Consider the following 10648-nt stretch of genomic DNA (forward strand, 5'->3'; position numbering starts at 1 on the left):
ATAGTCAAAACTCCTTCCCCAACATAGGAATCTCCTCTACAATGATCCTAATGAATGGTTACCCAAACTAGGGCATGATGATGGAAATCTCACTATCACAAAAGGTAAGCCTTTTGATTATTGGGAAGCACTATTTACAAAGTCTCCTGCTGTTCTGAGCTAAAGCCTGTACTCACTGTTTCCAATCCTGCAATGTGAAAATAACTGAGCTTCCCCTCCCTCACTCATCTCACAGACCTTCTAAGAGTTGAAGATGGTTTTGATATCAATACCCAAGCCAACCCTTCTCATCCCAATTCCTTATATCATCTATATATGTCAAAGTTTCTAGGTTCTTCTACTTCCTGGCTAAACTCTAGGCTGAGAACAACTGGATATGAAATAGGATGAAATTAAACTGCTATACAATCAAGTATGGCTCTTTATCTCCTTGGATTATAGCTATGATTTATTTGATACCAAATCCCTGGTCAACAAGGTAACCCCAATTACCACATTATACTTGGGAGAAAACAGAATCAGCTTTATAATAATGTTTTACTACTCCATTTGCAGAAATGCACTGCAATAAAAAGTTAGGACAGCTAGTACATTCTCAATACAATTCTTGAAAAATGCTTTGAATATTGATGTTGTTTTTCTATAGCAATACTTATAAGGGATGTCATTATTGATATGGTCTGATGTACATTAACAATTTCATCAAAGATATAAGCCTGTGACCCAAAATTAAAAAAAAAAATTGTTTTATAATCACTTTTTAATAATTATATTACCTGGTACCATAATCCACAACCACCCAATCTTTTGCAGTTCCTGTGATAGCATCATGATGTTGAAACAGTCCCAAATTTCTTCTGGCTTCTGTCAGTGCCATGTAATGGGATGATGAAAGAAATTTACTTATCTTGTATTTCTGAGCTTGTTTCAGGGCGAAATAGTAAAGAATTTCAGCAGCCCTAATTGTATAAAACAGTCATTAATTCTTATTTCAAAACAAACATTTACTATTTAAAATATGTGGTACTGATACAATTTTTAAATGCATTTTTTAAAAAATCCACATTTCAGCACAATTGATAAAAAAGATATTGATAATAAACATTCCTATAAAACCATCTAGGTATCCATCTAATATATCTAGATTATCAATCATCAGAGAACATCATGTCTAAATTGATATAAAGGACGCTTGTTCTAGATGGTCCTGGAAAGAAGCCAGTACCCACTGGCAGCGAGATAGGTGTACTTATGTATAACATAGTGGAAAAAAAAAAAAAAAAAGCTCGAAAGAGCAGTAAAAAGTGGATAATGGTTGCTGCCCTTTCTTCTCTCCAAGATCAGCCCAGACACATACCAGGAACTTCATCACCAGAAAGCCATTCACTCTCACATACATACATTAAAGGAGAGACGGTGCAGAAATGGTCACATGAGTGGGAGACTAACAGTGAAGGAGAGGCAGAAAGCGATGGCCTGACAGCTCAGTGACAACAGCTAGTCTCTGTGCTGAATGAGAACATTCAACAACTAGAGGGAAAGTAACAATATAAACTGAAAGGTGATAAAACATATGCTGTCGCTTCTCGTTTATTTTAAAGAAAAAACACTTGGGCTTACGAGTAGTTTTTGAGCAAGAATATGGGGACTTATCATTTTCATGCTTTATTTTTTTCATCAGAGGATATGGTTCAAGACAGGTTTCGAAAAAGTTCTTTAAAAAAGAGATATGGCTTGGGGTGCCTGGGTGGCTCAGTCGTTAAGCGTCTGCCCTCAGCTGAGGTCATGGTCCCAGGATCCTGGGATCGAGCCCCACATGGGGCTCCCTGCTCCGCGGGGAGTCTGCTTCTCCCTCTCCCACTCCCCCTGCTGCGTTCCCTCTCTCTCTGTGTCTCTCTCTGTCAAATAAATAAATAAAATCTTTAAAAATAAATAAATAAAATCTTAAAAAAAAAAGAGAGATGGCTTGATGAAGTAAAAAGTTTAAGAAGGTTCTTTATGCCAAACATATTAAGAAGGATGGAGAGAAAACCAAGGCAGCTTGAAAATGTATCACAATATAAGGAAAAGGACAAATTTAAAGTACTCAAAAAAAAAAAAAGAATTGTTTTAAATTTTGAAATAATTAGAAGATACTAAATAATCTCTGCCTTTAAATTCTAATCTTTCTAAAATTCATGGCAGGAGAAACACTAAGTTTGAATTAAAGAAATTGTGTATATATGTTCATCTATACCCATAGCACATATTCCTGGCTTTGCAAAGAGTACCTATACATATAGATATCCCAAAATGTAAAAAGGGGGTTTAAAAAATATTTTCTTCTTTATACTCTTCTATCCTATCCAAATGTTTTACAAATGAGCATCAAGATGAAATATCTATAATCAGACAATAAACTTATTTTCAAGTAAGTTGATTACATTTTGAAATTTGTCATTATTATATGGTTTTTTGTCATTTTATTTTAAAGCAGAATTTTCAAAATATATTATTACTCACACTAAGTACTTCACCTTAAATATGTTCAATAAATTAAAATTGAATCAATATTTGTAACTCTTTGTCACTAAAAAATAGTTGACACTTTTAAAAAAGTGCAGTAGTCCAAAAGAATCTCTACATTACTTAGTACTTTCTCTGTTTTTATCATAGGTAGTTTAGAGTAACATAATAGAGAATTAATATTCTATTGGGCAAGAATGCATCAATCTCTCTAATATAGAAATACTATTTTATTACAAATACAGGAATATGTATCCATCTGGCACATTTGTGAATATCCCAAAAAAAAGGCAAAGGTCAGGCTTTTGAAATAATGCTGACAGCATGAAACAGTAAAAATAAAAAAAAAAACACACTACTATACCAAAGTACAACTCTGGGAGAAATTCATGATCTTTATAAAAGGGCTTTCCAAAATGTACTATTTCTACCAGTACGGAGAAGAAGGTAGATATAACATGACTTTTTATTTTTAATACTGAGATTCATCATGAAAATTAATCATCATGAATTCATGATCTGAACTAAGCTGAAAGTGAACTCATCCTGAAAATGAATTAAGCTCCCACGCTACACACACATAGAGAGAGCCCCAGGAGCCCCCAGGGTGGTTCATCCTTACCAAAAAGCAACAGGACCCACAAAGATAGCTACTAGCCACGTGTGATTATTTATTTACATTTAAATCAACTCAAATTAAAGGAAATTAAGAGTTCACTTCCTCAGCCACACTGGTCACATTTCAAGTGCTCAACAGTTACATGTGGCAAGTGGCCATACTAAACAGTGCAGAAAACAGAAACAGAAGATTTCTACCACTGCAGAAAGTTCTGTTGGACAGTGAGTGAAAGTTCTACTGGACAACGCTGGTTAGAACGTTTTTGTTTTCTCCTGACTTTTCTGCTTTCTCCCTGTCACTATGCTTTTTCAGCCAATCAGTCTGCCGCCATCAGTTCTCATCTCTTTCAAGTTTTGCTCTTCTAAGCAGAGAATCACACCTATAGAAATATGTTTCAATAAATAAGAACTGAGGTGGAGCCTCTGAAGTTCTCCCACATATAAAATACATTAGTTTTAGATTGTGTACTTTGAGGCCCACATTTTAGCCACAGAGAGGCCCTGTTTGTTCCTTGTGACCCTTGCTTGTTTCCAGCAATTTAGTCTGTCTGGCTACTGACCTGCAGACACACATAACAATGCCACTGGATATTATCACGGTGTGCAAACAATACCAGTAATTAATTAGAAACATATAAAACATAAGATACAGGAGAAAGTCTAATCAGATAAACTGCTTTTTTCAGAACAAAAGCCCATATAATAATCTGATTATGCACTGGAGACATAGCTCTGATTGCATTAAAATTTCACAATTACATTAAACACATCCCAATACTGCATACATGTTGTATATTATGCAAAACTCTATGCTATGCTATGTGCTATGATCACATAAAAAAGGTGAATAATTAATGTAGCTTTCTAAACGTAAATTTTGTACCTTAGATGGGATTCCAATATCCTATCCATTCGTTTGTAGAAGGGTCTGGATGTAAAGTAGCCGCTCCAGTAATGATCGTCTCGGTCAGCATAAGTGAAAAAAATCTCCACTTAGAACAGGGAACATGGATTGGCTATTCTTTCTAATGGTTACATCTTCTTTATCCAGTGCATCAAAATACTCTGATAAAGTCCCAAACTGTATCTAATAAAAAAACAAGTGACACTTATTCATCTCTACCTTAAAATTACTTCTAGCACTAAAAGGAAAAGTTAACAGTAAATATTTAAGATGCGCTTTCCAGTTAAGATGAAATTCTAGCTCAGATTTTACAAAACTCAAAAGCAGGGGGAAAAATATACAGTAGCTCTTTCACTTGCATCAGGTCCCAAATTAAACTAAAATAAAACTTACACCCCTAAGGGGTTAGAAGAACTACTGAGATATACAAATCTGTGGATCTGAAAACACCTTACCAATCTCCAGAATTTCAAAGTGTGCAAGGGTCAGGGAATAGAATAATTCAGAGATAAATAAAAGATGGGAGGAAGCAGCAAAAATAAAACATTTACATACAGTTTGGTTAACCATTAAGTATTTTCATATGTCATATGCACATACACTCCCCTGGCCTCCCCATCCCCCTTGCTTGAGCTCTCATAAGGGAGACTTTAAGAACAGCAGGTCATTAAAAAAATGGACTTTCTCTACCAGCAGGTAACATTGAATAGAAGTAAAACACAAAGAGTGACAAGAACTGCAAGGTTGACTGCTCAAATGAAAAGGTCTTTTGACTAATGATTTAAATTACCAGAACATAAATCCATTTTTATGAGCCCAAGCTATTCCATAAATCAAAGGAAAAAAGAAGTATTATACCACACCATGTAAACAGATATTAAAAGGCAGTGTTTTTAGAGATAAACAGAGAATTTAACAGGGAATGTATTTCTTTGAATATTAAGATGCTATTTTTGTTGTTTCCTACCACACACAGATACACACACACACACACACACACAGATACTAAAAGCTACTTTGATTCAATGTGGCAGAAAAATAATTAAGAGCAGTTAAAAACAGGGGTGCCTGGGTGGCTCAGTCATTAAGCATCTGCCTTTGGCTCAGGTCATGGTCCCAGGGTCCTGGGATCAAGCCCCACATCGGGCTCCCTGCTCTGCAGGAAGCCTGCTTCTCCCTCTCCCACTCCCCCTTCTTGTGTTCTCTCTCTAGCTGTGTCTCTGTCAAATAAATAAAATCTTAAGAAAAAAAAAAAAAGAGTAGTTAAAAACAGTGAGTAGCACTCTAGAAGAGTGGTTAAGAACAGCACAGAACCTGGATCCAGATAGCATTGGTTTGAATTCCATCTCTACCATTTACCTAACAATGTGGTTTTGAGCATATTTATATATTGTCTCTGTGTCTGTGTTACAGCTAAGAGGGATCTAAGTAAAATGCTTAGAAACACAACTGGGAAATAATGGTCTAAGTTTTAGCTATCATTTTTCTATTACAAAGGCAAAATTTCAGCTGGAAACATGATGATATTAGTAAGACAAATAGAAGTTATCATGTACCTGTGACACAATAAATTTTATAACAGCAAAATAGATAATTATTTCTAAATCCTTATGTTTACATCACAGAAAAGCAATTTTCAACAATATTACCTAGTCTTATCTTGGCTTCACCAAATACAATGTATCTTGGGCAAGTTAATATATTTGTGCCTCAGTTTCCTCATCTCTAATGGGGATAATTATAGTACCTACCAGAAAATGTTCAGAGAATTAAATAAGTTAACTAAAGTGAAGCACTTTAAAAAGTTAATAGCAGGGGTGCCTGGATGGCCCAGTTGGTTAAGCACCTGACTCTTGGTTCCAGCTCAGGTCATGATCTCGGGGTCATAAGATCGAGCCCCACATTGGGCTCTGTGCTGGGCATGGAGCCTGCTTAAGATTCTCTCTCTCCCTTTCCCCATCCCCACGCCCCCGCACCCCCAAAGTGCATGCTCTCTCTCTAAAAGAAAACGTTAATAGCAAATAGTAAGTACTCAAAAATTAAGTGTTATTTATTACTCACTTAACACATTCTAAGAAGCAGAATATAAGTGTGTGTGTGTATAACCATGAGGGTCACAAATGCAAAGAAATACAGCATTAACTTCAGGCCCAATAGTACAGACAAGCTCAGGGAAGTATACTGATAAAAGTAAAAAATATTCAACAATCTAAATTTCTGACTCACTTTCTCATCTATATAAAAAGGGATTTCTATGAGATAACAAAAATTCCCTTCAGTTTCAGATTTTAGGGAACTGTGGCATGCTACAGAGTTAATATTCACAACAAAGTATACCCTTTTAGAATATTGTAACTAATTTTTGGTATTAGCCAAGATGAAAGTATTTCCTTCTTGGCAATTGCCCCAGGCAAAGTTCATTTAAGTAGCCTGGTGAGCATTCTCACAAATTTAATTCAATCTCAAAGGACTGATATATAATCCTGTATCTATCCTAGAGTAGTTTCAAAAGAAATTATTTAAGAGTGAATTTTTCTATAGTCTCTTGGTAGCTCAAAGTACGTATTCCAAATAACCAAAAAAAAGTAGATGTTTTTTACTTCAAAAGGCAACAAATTATATCTTTAACATAACCTTAATCTTAAACATAATCAAACTCCTCTATCAGAGCAACATATGAGAAAAATACATAAATTGTTAAATAAGTGATGACCAATGGGAAACTGACTGGCTTGGTTGGTACAATGTCAAATTTTTAGCCATCTAAATTCAATTGCTTACTTGGGTTTTTCCTTTCATTAAAAGAAAATAATAAACTGAAGCTTCTGGCTTGGACAAAATAACTTCAAACATCCTACAGAGAACAGATACTAGATAAACCACAGAGAGAAAAAAAGCTTTTGTTTGAAGGTATCTAAGGACAATCAAAGCAGCCAACACTTGAGTGACAAAAATTCCAGAAAGAAAGGAAATGCATGAAGGTTACTGGGTACAAGGTTAGAATGCAAAAGTCAACTGTATTTTTATACATGGAATATACCACATTCATGGATGGCCTAATATTTGTAAAGAAGTTAACGGTACTCACATTGATCTATAGGTTCAATGCAATGCCAATCAAAATTCCAACTTTTTTTGGTAGAAATTTAAAAATTGATCTTAAACCTATACAGAACTATAAAGAAAACCAATGCAATCTTGAGAAAGAAAACAAAATTAGAAGACTTATGCTATCAGAAATTAAGATCCATTCTAAAACTATAGTAATTAAGACAGTCCGAGACTAAATAGACAAAATTGAATAGAGTCTATACAAGAGCCACACAAATAGTTTCACTCAAAATTAATGAAAAAGATGATGCTGCAGTAAAGTGGGCACACTGGTCTTTTCAATAAATGGTGGTAGATACCCATATGGGCAAAAATGCACCTCGATCCCTGTCTTCATACAATTCACAAAAAAATCAATTCCAAACAGATTACAGACCTAAATATTGAAGGTAAAACAATAAAGCTTCTGGAGGACAGCTTCATAGGAAGCGTATTTTCATAATTATGGGGTATAAACAAAAATTTCTTAAGCAGAACATGACATGGAAAGGAAAATACTGTTATATTAGATTTAATTAAAACAAAGAATTTCTGTTTATCAAAAGACAGCATTAAGAAAGAAATTAAAAAACAGGCTCACATAGTGGGAGACAATATTTGCATAACTTTTATCTGAAGGAAGACTCAAACCAAAATATATAAAAGAGTTATAAATGGTACAAAATAAACAGACAACCCAATTTAAGGAAAAGTCATCAAAAGATTTAAATAGTCACTTCACAAAAGAGGATACCTAAATGGCAATAAACTTATGAAAAGAGGTTCAATTCATTAACTACCAGGGAAATATAAAATAAAACCATCATATCGATCATAAAAAAATAAAAATGAAAAAAAAAATCCTAACAAAAAATCTGAGTAAGTAAGTACAGCAACTGAAATTGTCATACAATGCAACGACTAGTGCATCTATTTTGGGATACCATTTGGCAATATCTACTGAAGTTGAACATGTGCATACCCAGTGACCAAAAATTTCTATCCCATTTTATACCCACATAAATTCACATACATGTATATAAAAACATGCACAAAATATTCAAAATGGCTTTATTTGTAATACACAAAAACTGGAAACAACCCAAATGTCCATCAATAATACAATGGACAAATCGTGATGTATTTATCAAATGGATATTAAAGATAATATACAGTATTAAAATTGAATATACTGTGGGGCGCCTGGATGGCTCAGTTGGTTAAGAAATCCAACTCTTGATTTTGGTTCAGGTCATGATCTCAGGGTCATGAGAATGAGCTTCACATTGGGCTCCGCACTCAGTACAGAGTCTGCTTGAGAGTCTCTCTCTCCCCTCCCCCTGCCCCCCCCCCCGCTCATTCAAATCATTGCCAAATCTTACAACAGTAACCTTATTTTCCCTTCTATCATCATGGTTAGTGTTTTTTCTTTTGAAATGATACAAGAAGGAAATCTTAAGTATGTGACCCTGAGACCATGACCTGAACCAAAATCAAGAGTTGGATGCTTTTTAAAGTGACTTTACAAATTGCCCTACTGGGCAAAGAAGGAAATAGGTAAAATACAAAAATCAGTACTTTAATTCTTTAGAATGAGTGGTAGATCCTTTTATGGATCTCAAAACCATTCACTAGGAAGATGTACTTAGGGATAAAATACCCATCTGCATATGCCATCCCCTAAGTAAATGTTTGTGTATCAGCTTCATCTTTGAGGAGATTATAGAGATGATTTAAACATAGACCTAAAGTTCATAATTTGGTAGAAATTCAGTTGTAAGTATCTTGAATACACCTGGCATTTTATTTAAGTTTATTTAACTATTTAATATTATTTACATTTACTTAATAAACTTGAATTCTCCCTACATAAAATGTGACCTATCATCAGCTTTCTAATTTCTAAACAGTAACATCTCTTCCTTTCTGTAGTATTTCCACAAATATTCTACTGTCTCATAGGTTAGTATGTGAATATAATAAACACATTGGGTAATTTTCTCATATAGGGTCTAATATAGGACTCTTGTTTGAATCCTGACTCATGAAACATATGCTTAAAAAAAATGCCTGTATGTGATCAGGAAAATCTGAATCTATCTGGATATATGATAATATTGAATTATTGTTAATTTTTTAGATATAATAGTGGCATTATGATTGTATTTTTAAACAGAGTCCTTATCATTTAGATACATAATGAAATGGTTACAGATGAAACTACATGACTACTATTTCCTCCAAAATAATCCCTGGGAGAGGGTGAGAGAGGACAGTGAGGCACAGCTGAAGTGAGAGTGACCTCGAGTTGATCAATGTGGTAGCTGAGCTATGGATATGGGGAGGCAGGGGTCAGGGGAAGGGTACTTAAGTTGTTCTCAAAACTTTAGGGTACATTCAAAATTTTCCAAAAGGGGAAAAAAAAAAGAGAAAGAACTACAGGTAAATGATTAATTTTGGAAGTCTTCTCAACTAAGAAAGATGCTAGTGTATTCTCTGGACACAAGACATTAATTTGCAAAATTCATGACAAGTTCATCTGCATTGCCCGTCACATTACTAAAATCACAAGGATGCAGCCGTCAGAGAAACAAACTTTTGATGCTGGTAGAAAAACAGGACATCACTGAAAACTGAAGATCACAACTTAGTAGGTGCATATTTACAACTACATAAAAGTAAAGTCTCTTTAATGCTGTAGGAATGGGGGGAAAGGGACAACTTCAGAAATGCAACTATAGTACTAGATAATTTTCCTCTTTAAGAACTACACTCTTACATACAAACTACATATTCTAGGAAATATTGGGATGTGGGACAAAGAAACTAAGGCTGTTGTGTTTTAGCCTCATTTAATAATGAAGGCTCAACTTCAAATACAGTATCATAATTAAATATTTTCAAATTACCTTAACATTATACTCAGGATGAGAATTCATATAATCAAAAAGCAGCTGATAATTCTTATACTGATGATCCCATTCTATGCGTTCACAGTAGCGAAAATCATCTCCTAGTGGGGCCAGGACAACTGTAGTACGGAAGAGCTTTGACTTCTTTCGGTACTGATCTAGAAGCATCTCAGCCCTACAAAAGAAAAAGGAAAATAAGAACAGTACTAAGAAAAGGACAATGGGGCAACTCATTAAAAAGTGTATTATGTTAAAAGAAATTGTTGTATATTTTACCTGTATTCTAGGTTAGTATGATTTATAAGGCAGATTTTTTAAAACTACTATACTAATTTTCATTATCTACTTAAAATATTCATAAATTTTGGGGTGCCTGGGTGGCGCAGTTGGTTGAGCATCCAGGCTTTTGGTTTTGGCTCAGTCATGGTCTCTAAGTCATGAAATCAAGCCCCGCATTAGGTCCTGTGCTCAGCGCAGTCTGCTTGGGATTCTTTCTCGCTCTCCTTCTGCCCCTCCCCTCTGCTCTTTCTCTCTAAAATGGATAAATAAATCTTCTAAAAAATATATTCATAAATTCTTACCAGAGAGAAAAACCCACAGGTTTCCAATGGATTATCCT

The 10648-nt window shown here is 34.6% G+C and overlaps 1 long non-coding RNA gene across 2 annotated transcripts; it reads right to left on the bottom strand.

Annotated features, from left to right (window-relative positions):
* Nucleotides 1-740: 740 nt before the first annotated feature.
* On the bottom strand, nucleotides 741-10322 carry LOC118024543. 2 transcript variants are annotated; one of them, XR_004683151.1, is made up of 4 exons: nucleotides 10306-10322; nucleotides 10027-10204; nucleotides 4007-4210; nucleotides 741-959 (listed from the first exon to the last, which is right to left on the bottom strand). It is a non-coding gene; the product is annotated as an uncharacterized LOC118024543 (long non-coding RNA). The 2 variants fall into 2 exon arrangements; XR_004683135.1 differs by lacking the exon at nucleotides 10306-10322 and having other exon boundaries at nucleotides 10027-10289.
* Nucleotides 10323-10648: the final 326 nt, after the last annotated feature.

Source organism: Mirounga leonina, unplaced genomic scaffold (genome assembly GCF_011800145.1).
Source record: "Mirounga leonina isolate KUSES-001 unplaced genomic scaffold, KU_Mleo_1.0 Mir_101421, whole genome shotgun sequence".
Classification (NCBI taxonomy): Eukaryota; Metazoa; Chordata; class Mammalia; order Carnivora; family Phocidae; genus Mirounga; species Mirounga leonina.